The sequence below is a fragment of the Coregonus clupeaformis genome, chromosome 21 (assembly GCF_020615455.1).
Source record: "Coregonus clupeaformis isolate EN_2021a chromosome 21, ASM2061545v1, whole genome shotgun sequence".
Classification (NCBI taxonomy): Eukaryota; Metazoa; Chordata; class Actinopteri; order Salmoniformes; family Salmonidae; genus Coregonus; species Coregonus clupeaformis.
Genome location: NC_059212.1, coordinates 23,417,641 through 23,429,235, shown reverse-complemented (window position 1 = coordinate 23,429,235; position 11,595 = coordinate 23,417,641).

The following is an 11,595-nucleotide window of genomic DNA, read 5'->3' as shown; positions in this document are numbered from 1 at the left end:
GGACTCAGCCCGGTCCCGGTAACGGTCCACCCGGTCGGTTGTTTGTGCCTGAGTCGGTTCGTCCTGCTGTCCTCAAATGGTCCCACGCCAGCAAGATGGCTTGTCACCCTGGCGTGGCTCGGACAATGGCGTTTCTTCGCAGACGTTTTTGGTGGCCTGCCATGGCCGAGGATACTCGGGGGTTTTGTTGCTGCCTGTCCAGTGTGTGCGCAGAATAAGAGTACCAATCGGCCCAGCTCTGGACTACTTCACCCCCTTCCTATTCCCCGGCGACCATGGTCGCATCTGGCCCTGGACTTCGTCACTGGGTTGCCCGCTTCTGAGGGGAACACGGTCGTTCTGACTATCGTGGACAGATTCAGCAAGTTCGCCCACTTTGTGCCAATTGCCAAGCTTCCCTCTGCCTCGGAGACGTCCGAGATCCTGGTTAGGGAGGTTTTCAGGGTCCACGGGTTGCCCAGTGATATCGTTTCCGACCGTGGCCCTCAGTTTACCTCTGCTGTCTGGAAGTCCTTCTGTTTGGCCATTGGAGCTACAGTCAGTCTCACATCTGGTTTTCACCCCCAATCCAATGGTCAGGCGGAGAGAGCCAACCAGAAGATGGAAACCACGCTACGCTGCCTGGTCTCTTCCAACCCCACCTCCTGGGTCTCTCAGTTGCCTTGGGTTGAGTATGCCCACAATACTCTCCCTACATCTGCCACTGGGATGTCTCCCTTCCAGTGCCTGTATGGCTACCAACCTCCCTTGTTCCCTTCTCAGGAGAAGGAGCTCTCAGTGCCCTCTGTTCAGGCCCATATTCGTCGTTGCCACCGGACCTGGCATCGGGCCAGAAAGGCACTCCTTAGAGTTCGGACCGGTATCAGCTCCAGGCGAATCGTCGCCGGATCCCCGCTCCCACCTATACCATCGGAGATAGGGTCTGGTTGGCCACACGGGATCTTCCGTTACGGACTGAGTCTAGGAAGTTGTTACCGAAGTTCATTGGTCCGTTTGTGGTGGAGAAGGTGATCAATCCAGTGGCAGTTCGACTCAAACTACCGAGGACGCTCAGAGTCCATCCCACCTTTCATGTCTCCTGCCTCAAGCCGGTTTTCCTCAGTCCTCTGTTGCCTCCTCCGCCTCCTCCTCCTCCTCCTCCTCCTCGGATGATCGGAGGTGGTCCTGCCTACACGGTGCGACGAATCATGGATTCCAGACGGCGGGGCCGGGGTTTCCAGTATCTCGTGGACTGGGAGGGGTATGGTCCTGAAGAGAGGAGTTGGATTCCGCGGCGACAGATCCTAGATGCTGACCTCATCCGTGACTTCTACCGCCTCCATCCTGGCGCTCCGGGGAGTCCGCCCGGTGGCGTTCGTCGGAGGGGGGGTACTGTAACGATCCCGGCAGTCTGAGTCGGGTCCTGTCTGTGGACTAGTTTTTTCTGCTCGTGATCTCCAGTTTCCCGAGGGTTCTGGAACGCTCCGGGGAGCTCTCTTGATTTCCGCACCTGTATCCCATCAGCAATCTGCACACCTGGTCCTGATCATCACCCTTCTTAGGCTCTGGCCTAACATCCATTCCCTGCCGGATCGTTAGCCATGAACATCACCCGTCCGGAACCTTCATCCAACCTCTGCCTGGTGGTCGGCGGCTGCCGACCCATGATGGGATCAACCACTGCACCCCCAACAACTAATCAACGCCGCCCGCGCTGTTCCCTGGATTATTCAGCATCACTCTTGAATTGTAAATAAACACTCACCTTCGTTTCAACTTACCTTGTCCTGGTCTGCTTCTGGGTTCTGGCTTTGCAACGCGTGACAGCTACTTCCTACCTAACGGGTAAGAGGACATCACTTCTACTTACACAATCAATCAATCGTGCAAATGTATATACTGAACAAAAATAAAGGCAACAATTTCAAATATTTTACTGAGTTACAGTTCATATAAGGAAATCAGTCAATTGAGAAATTCATTAGGCCCTAATCTATGGATTTCATACGTCTCGGAATACAGATATGCATCTGTTTGTCACAGGATACCTTTAAAAAAAAGGTACGACAACGGCACGTCAATGGGACTCAGGATCTCGTCACAGTATCTCTGTGCAGTCAAATTGCCATCAATAAAATTCAATTATGTTTCTTGTCCGTAGCTTATGCCTACCCATACCATACCAATGCTTACTAACAGGGATGTAAACAAATTTGTGCACAAAATTTGAGAGAAATAAGATATTGTGTGTATCAAATTTCCGGGGTCTTTTATTTCAGCTCATGAAACATGGTACCAACACTTTATATGTTGCGTTTATATTTTTGTTTAGTGTATATGGCCTTTTTTTACATGAGCAATTGTCAAAAAGTGCTTTTACAGTAACCCAGCCTACACCAGAGGAACCTGGGACATACAGGGCACCATTGCTCCTGCCATCTCTTTCTCCCTGTGTGATGTCATATCCTGTTCTTGTTTAGACACCTGGCCAGCCGACTGCAGGTGGGCTCTCCTGTCAACTCGAGGCTCCTGCTGCTCCCACCCCTAATACACACACACACACACTATTAGGAGTGTTCCCCTATTTACATGTTTGTGTGTAAGAGGTGAGGGATGATAAGCCAGTGTTTGAAAAGAGGCCTCTGGTCTGGGAGGAGGACATGCAGATGCACTCCAAGTTCCTGGACAGAAAAGTGACATATTAGTCTTACCCTACCCATTATCCCCTACTCTCACCCTAGCCCCTTACTCTTAAATCACTAACCCCTAAGTTTCTAAAATGACCTGACGTGTGTGTGTGTGTGTGTGTGTGTGTGTGTGTGTGTGTGTGTGTGTGTGTGTGTGTGTGTGTGTGTGTGTGTGTGTGTGTGTGTGTGTGTGTGTTACAGGAGGAGTTGAAGGCGGCAGCACCCGGATCTCGGCGCTGTGATGGCCGACTTCTTGCAGTTACTACGAAAACCGAGTGACAAGACGTCCCCGGGAGGCACTTTCAACACCTACTCACCTTAAGGAGACACAATGGGGCTGCGTCTCAATAGACCAGTAGCTTCGTATCACAGGCACTTTAGTGAGGACAATACATTGGACTGCTCGAATCACCACACTTGAGCCACATTACTTCCATTTTCCTGTGCTTGCCAGACTTCTGTAATACCTCCCGTGAACACTGGGGGAGTCACAAAATGGCTACATACAATAACACATCGTTGGGTCCCTGAAATTAACCAACATCAGTCTAGTTCATCCATAGGCTTGGCAACCTTTCTTTATTATAATTCTGTCATCAGAGGGAAAATATTTCCTCTCAACAAAAATATGCTAGTCGATTCCCATAGACTTCCAGTCATTGCACTAACGCTAGTTAGCATTGGCTCACGAAACCACCTCTAACTTCCTTCATACTCGAAACAGACATAAAAACGGTATCCACAAATTCATCTGACTCTGGGGAAGAAGAGAAAGGGCCTCATTGCCAAAATTCATAAGTATCCCTTTAATAGTCTTTCCAATACACTTTATACATTTTTCTTTTTCTATTCATATGACAAATGTTACAAAATACTCAATCTGATTATGATAAACAAGACATACAGCAATAGGTATTCTGCAATAGTCCATATTATTCTGGTGAGGTAATGTAATGTCCATCAGAGCAAAGCACAGCAAAAATAAAAAGTGGTAGAATAATTGCTTTTGTCATAAGTGTGTGCTTCAGGGAAATGTATTTAAGTATGACCAACATGTTGGGTCACCTGCAAAGACCACAGGTGAATGTGAGTGAAATATGGTTTAATTCCCATACAACAAGTGAACATCTCAAGAGTAAATTGAATCTATGTCCATTATAAGACAAGTGACCCAATACTATACATTCAAATGAAAATATGTATGGCACAGTAACTAAACTTGAACCTAACTTTACATCAGTTATAACGTGTGCAGTGAAATGCTTGTGTGCAACCATGCTACTGTCTCATCCTGCACCTGGATTGTTACCTGTGAAATTATTGTACAGTGAACTTGAATATGTTTTCATTGACAAATAATAAATACAGCGACCAAACCATTTTAGATGGTAGGAAACTATGGAGATACACATCTTCACCAGTTACTTTTGTGAGTTGTGTTCTGATGTCTAACCTAGAGCTGATTGATTAAATCTGTTCCCTAATCACATCCATACTCAGTCGATTTTGGACCTGGCGGGCTCTGATCTTGAATAGGTTGCTCTGCACTTTGCCCTTCACACTTGTGAGTGAAGAGGAGGAGAAAAGAGAGGTGGGGATCCGATTGTTGTAAACACACATTCACAGCCATTCATCCCCCCCATTATTACCAGAGGGAAGGCCGTTAACGTCCAGCTCAAACATCACGCAGCCTTGGAGAGAGAAGCCACCCACAGGGCTGAGCTGTCATCCTAACAGGTGACATAACACAGGATGTTGAGGAGACAAACAAAAGGTCCTTAACCACACAGACTAAATACTGAACAAGCCCAAAGACCATAACGATAATGAGCAATGAAAGTAGCTTCATGTGGCCATGCAATGTGTGCCTTCCAGTTCTTCATTTTCAGTCCTTTCATTAGAAAAAACAGATACAGTACCTTCAGAAAGTATTCATACCCCTTGACTTATTCCACATTTTGTTGTGTTACAGCCTTAATATATTATATATAAATATAACATATATTACATGGCGACGCGAGCTGACATGGAGCTCACCTGATTAGCCACAGCTCCACCACTGACAGTGACATCTCTGCCTCCATAGACTCCCTCTTCTTAAAGCTCACTGAATGTACAGGCAAATGAACAGGTTAGAGGACTGAGAGCACTTGCAAATCACTCAAGAATACAGTGTACCTGACTTAGAGGGTAAATGAAAGGCTGGTCATGGCTCACATCAACACCATTATCCCAGAAACCCTAGACCCACTCTAATTTGCATACCGCCCCAACAGATCCACAGATGATGCAATCTCTATTGCACTCCACACTGCCCTTTCCCACCTGGACAAGAGGAACACCTACGTGAGAATGCTATTAATTGACTACAGCTCAGTGTTCAACACCATAGTGACCTCAAAGCTCATCACTAAGCTAAGGATCCTGGGACTAAACACCTCCCTCTGCAACTGGATCCTGGACTTCCTGATGGGCCGCCCCCAGGTGGTAAGGGTAGGTAACAACACATCTGCCACGCTGATCCTCAATACGGGGGCCCCTCAGGGGTGCGTGCTCAGTCCCCTCCTGTACTCCCTGTTCACCCATGACTGCATGGCCAGGCACGACTCCAACACCATCATTAAGTTTGCCGACGACACAACAGTGGTAGGCCTGATCACCGACAACGATGAGACAGCCTATATGGAGGAGGTCAGAGACCTGGCCGTGTGGTGTCAGGATAACAACCTCTCCCTCAACGTGACCAAGACAAAGGAGATGATAGTGGACTACAGGAAAAAAAAAGAGGACTGAGCACGCCCCCATTCTCATTGACGGGCTGTAGTGGAACAGGTTGAGAGCTTCAAGTTCCTTGGTGTCCACATTACCAACGAACTATCATGGTCCAAACACACCAAGACAGTCGTGAAGAGGGCACGACAAAGCCTATTCCCCCTCAGGAGACAGAAATTAGTCATGGGTCTGAGCATGGGTCCTCAGATCCTCAAAAAGTTTCTCCATAGGAATGAATGGAATTCTACAGTATTTTAATTAAATAGGACAAAATTACTTGTATTTAAGTATTTTTTGGGGTGTAGTGGGGACAGAAACATTAATTAATACTTTAAGGAAAATGTATTTCTATATATATATATTTTTAAATGTTTACCTCACAAAATATAATTTAAAAGCATGCATTAAGGTATATGTAATAGAGTAAATGTGGCGAAAACGAATGTAGACATTAATAAATACATTTTGTACAATGGAGGGGGAGTGCCAAGATGAAGGCACGGTGTCTGTCATCTAATGCATTGGTTCCCAACCCTTTTTGGTTACTGTACCACCAACTGAATCTTGCTCTTCCATGAGTACCCCTGATGTGCATATTACCAGTAGGCCTATGGTCCCATGAGTCTTCTCAAGTACAACCTGTGGATAGGCCAAATACCTCCAGGGGTCCTAGCACATTCAGTCATCTAACCGGCTACTGTCCAGAGCGGCCCACAGGAGCAACCAGGGTCAAGCGCCCCGCCCAAGGGCACGTCGACAGATCTCCCACCAAGTCCTACTCCTGAGTGGCGCAGTGGTCTAAGGCACTGCATCGCAGTGCTAACTGTGCCACTAGAGATCCTGGTTCGAATCCAGGCTCTGTCGCAGCCGGCCGCGACCGGGAGACTCATGGGCGGCGCACAATTGGCCCAGCGTCGTCCAGGGTAGGGGAGGGAATGGCCGGCAGGGATGTAGCTCAGTTGATAGAGCATGGCGTTTGCAACGCCAGGGTTGTGGGTTTGATTCCCACGGGGGGCCAGTATAAAAAAAAAAATGTATTCACTAACTGTAAGTCGCTCTGGATAAGAGCGTCTGCTAAATGACTAAAATGTAAATGTAAATGTAAGTCAAAACGGGGACCCAAACCAGCGACTTATCGGCCACCGGCCCAAGCTCCCAACCGCCAGACCACCAACCATCCAAGATCCCCCCAAAGTTCCCCAAGAGTTGCCCCTCAACCATCCGAGACCCCCCCCCCCCACAAATAATAATAAAATAAAATAAAATACAAAACATAACCCCCCCCCAAGCCACCATCCCCCAATGCACCAACAAAATGAACATAAGAGAAAAAAAACCAAAGGAAAACAACAATGCAAAAACAAAAGACATCAAGGACAACAAAAATCAAACCAACAAGGCCAACTGTACACGTTTCAGTGCATGTGTGGCACAGATTCAGCAGTTTCCCAATCACCTATCCTTGCCAAACAACTCTTCAAAATTACCCCTTGATGTGTATTTCAAAGTATAACTTTTTGGCAGAATTATCGTGATTCCATGCATTCTCTGCACTTGCGCTCACAACACTCAAAGCTCAGTAATACAGTGCATTCGGAAAGTATTCAGACCCCTTGACTTTTTCCACATTTTGTTACGTTACAGTCTTATTCAAAAATTGATAAATTGTTTTTTCCCCTCATAAATCTAAACACAATACTCCATAATGACAGCAAAAACAGGTTTTTAGAATGTTTGCAAATTTATAAAATATAAAAAAACGGAAATATCACATTTACATAAGTATTCAGACCCTTTACACAGTACTTTGTTGAAGCACCTTTGGCAGCGATTACAGCCTTGAGTCTTCTTGGGTATGACGCTACAAGCTTGTGGACTACAGGAAAAAAAGAGGACTGAGCACGCCCCCATTCACATCAACGGGGCTGTAGTGGAACAGGTTGAGAGCTTCAAGTTCCTTGGTGTCCACATCACCAACGAACTATCATGGTCCAAACACACCAAGACAGTCGTGAAGAGGGCACGACAAAACCTATTCCCCCTCAGGAGACTGAAAAGATTTGGCATGTGTTCTCAGATCCTCAAAAAGTTATACAGTTGCACCATCGAGAGCATCCTGACTGGTTGCATCACCACCTGGTATGGCAACTGCTCGGCCTCCGACCGCAAGGCACTACTGAGGGTAGTGCGTACGGCCCAGTACATCACAGGGGCCAAGCTTCCTGCCATACAGGACCTCTATACCAGTCAATGTGCGGGGGCACAGGTTAGTCGAGGTAATTGAGGTATTAAAAGGCATAAAAGGCATTTAGCCCATCTGGTAGGCTTGCGTCACTGGGCAGCTCGCGGCTGGGTTTCCCTTTGTAGTCCGTAATAGTTTGCAAGCCCTGCCACATCTGACGAGCGTCAGAGCCGGTGTAGTATGATTCAATCTTAGTCCTGTATTGACCTGTTTGATGGTTCGTCTGAGGGCATAGCGGGATTTCTTATAAGCGTCCGGATTAGTGTCCCACTCCTTGAAAGCGGCAGCTCTTTAACTCGGTGCAGATGTTGCTTGTAATCCATAGCTTCTGGTTGGGATATGTACGTACGGTCACTGTGGGGACGACATCATCGATGCACTTATTGATGAAGCCGGTGACTGAGGTGGTATACTCCTCAATGCCATTGGATGAATCCCGAAACATATTCCAGTCTGTGCTAGCAAAACAGTCCTGTAGCGTAGCAGCCGTGTCATCTGACCACTTCCGTATTGAGCGAGTCACTGGTACTTCCTGCTTTAGTTTTTGCTTGTAAGCAGGAATCAATAGGATAGAATTATGGTCAGATTTTCCAAATGGAGGGCGTGGGAAAGCTTTGTACGTGTCTCTGTGTGTGGAGTAAAGGTGGTCTAGAGTTTTTTGTCCTCTGGTTGTACATGTGACATGCTGGTAGAAATAAAGTAAAACAGATTTAAGTTTGCCTGCATTAAAGTCCCCGGCCACTAGGAGCACCGCTTCTGGATGGGCATTTTCTTGTTTTCTTATGGCCTTATACAGCTCGTTGAGTGCAGTCTTAGTACCAGCGTCGGTTTGTGGTGGTAAATAGACGGCTACGAAAAATATAGATGAAAACTGTCTTGGTAGATAGTGGTCTACAGCTTATCATGATGTACTCTACCTCAGGCGAACAATATCTCGAGACTACCTTAATATTAGACATCGCGCACCAGCTGTTATTGACAAATAAGTAACTTTACTTAGACACAGTTTTCAGTACTGTACGATAAATTGACCAGAGTGTAAGTAATGTAAGGAGACACTGTCATCAACTTTGTGTGTTATTAGGATAAACCATATTATCATGTGGTCATGGTCGATTGCTGCCCCGTAATCAATTCATGACATAACATTTGGAAATGAACTGTTTTACTGAAGTCAATTGCATCAGGCTGTAAAATTGACCTTGTCAGACTTCAAAGTCACAAAGCCTGGGGAAGCCAATGGGACATGATCTAGCCAAACCCTCCAGTCTAGGCCAGTCTAATCCAGGCCAGTCCAGTCAACCATGTCGAATTCAGGAGTAAGGAAGGGAGTGAGAGGATAAAGTCAGTGTCTTAGGTTGGGGACTGTGAAATCCTCTCATTCATTGATATCTGATACAAATATAAAGGACATGGCAAAGATATGTATAGTTCATTGGATGCATGCCATACCATGTGGAGTCTTTATCACAGATGTATCATAGAAATTAACACAGATCTTTTGTGTGTGAAAAGTGCGCCCCTCTACAGTATACCCTCAAAATAACTTGTATCTGTTAGGTTAAATTACATTATTTCAATTCAAATGTAGTTAATCTCAATGAAACAACATCATGTTTTGAAATGTTGGCTCAGAATCACAGACTTCTGTCTTATGATGAAAAGCAGAACTCTCACCGGCACTCCAACGTTTCCTTCCTGTAACACACAGTAAACTGATTTCCCTAGGTTTGACAGGAACCGAATTTAGCAGATTTTTATTGTGTTTTCGGAAATGAAGGGCAGCTTGTCCCCATTTTAAAAATCAACAACGAGATGATTATGTCTTGCTGAGTACATCTTGGTGACTCAAGATAATGAACCATTGTCTATTTGGCTAAATGCCTCTCTTATTTTATCAACTCTGTCTCTCAATTCAATTACATTAATACGGCTAACAGTTTGACATTCCTGTGCACTCTACACTGTAGCTGCTACGTTAAGTCATTATTTTATCAAGTCAATTAGTTTAGTCTTATGGAAGAGTAGGTCACCAACAAACTATCATGGTCCAAACACACCAAGAAAGTTCTGAAGAGAGCACGACAACGCCTTTTCTGAAAAGATTTGGCATGGCTCCCCAGATCCTCAAAACGTTCTACAGCTGCACCATCGAGAGCATCCTGACTGGTTGCATCACCGCCTGGTATGGCAACTGCTCTGCATCCGACCATAAGGCGCTACAGAGAGTAATGCGTATGGCCCAGTACATCACTGGGGCCAAGCTTCCTGCCATCCAGGACCTATATACTAGGCACTGTCAGAGGAAGCCCAAAAAAATTATAAAATACTTCAGTCACCCAAGTCATAGACTGTTCTCTCTGCTACCGCATGCCAAGCTCTACCGGAGCGCCAAGTCTAGGTCCAAAAGGCTCCTTAACAGATTCTACCCCCAAGCCATAAGACTGCTGAACAATTAATCAAATGGCCACCCGGACTATTTGCATAACCAAAAAAGTGGTAAACAAATCAGAATATATTTTATATTTGAGATTCTTCAAAAAAAAACTTGAATGAGTAGGTGTGTCCAAACTTTTGACTGGTAGTGTATATATACAGTATATATATTTTTTACTTTAGTTTATTTGTAAATATTTTCTTAACTCTAATTTCTTAAAACTGCATTGTTGGTTAGGTCTACACCTGTTGTATTCGGCGCATGTGACAAATACAATTTGATTTGATCCTACCATGACACACAGGTCAGAGTTCAACAGCTAGCCAGGGCTAACTGAAGGGTTAACGTGGAGGTGTGGACGTTGACTGACAGCCGAGAAAAAGCAGCATGTGACATGAAGTAGTCAGGAGAGTTGGGGTAGCTACAGTAAGACCTATCAATGACAGAGGTCATACTCTGTGGTGTGCTTTGTCTTGCCTGTTAAGCATGTGTCTTAGTGTCTTAAACAACATGCTATTGATAAATGCATCTCCTCTCCTCTCCTCTTAGATGGTATGGGCTTTGGAAGAAAGACATGACTGAGAAACAGTGTAGTGAGTGTTTTGCGATGTGCTGTAACAAACCTGCCTTTGGTAGGCTGGCTATGATGACTTCTACGATCGTTTCGTCTTGGTGGCTAGAGGGTTTTGAGTTTGACTCTTCTTGCAAACAATATCCCCACATTTGCAGCAATATAGTACCTAGCACGGGCAACAAAGCCAATTTCTGTCACCAACTCTTACTTTTAAGACATTACTGTCTTTATAACTTTGTCCCAAAATCCAACCCCAAGCGCTAGTGTGAGACTTTGTCCTTGTGGAACGATTTGCGAAACATTTCCAGTCCTTGTCCTTCCACAGCTGGTGCATCCGACTGGACAGAGGAATGTGTTCAGCTAGATAGAGGCCTGCAGGAAAATACCCCTCAGGATTAAAACTCAGTCCAAGTTCATAAATCTACACTAGCCTGTTTTAAATGTAGTGGTGCTAATCACACCATTTCTGAGTCTCAAGTCTGTGTTTGTGTATGCGTGCTATACACTACACTGAAATGGTCCAAAGCACGTCACTGGATCCACATAAAACAGATGCTGGTGAACTTCAACCGATCATGTGAACACTAAGACCAGGGTCTGTCTAGTTCTATAGCCACAAACTGGAGAACATATTTTTACATGGAGAACAAGTTCAGATACAACCGCCTCCACATCAAAACATTTTATCACATTAAGTGCCTGCTGAACAGGACCCAGACCATTACTGACCCAGACAGGTCAGAAGATCATATACATAATGATCTATTTGGCAGGAAGTGGGTGTGTTGGTGGAATGGGGAGTTGTTCCTGTGTGTGGGAAGACCACCCAGTCCTACCCCAGCTCTGCTCTGGGAGATTTACTGTAAATCAAGCTTCACTATGGGACTCTTCACTCTCAAGTAGG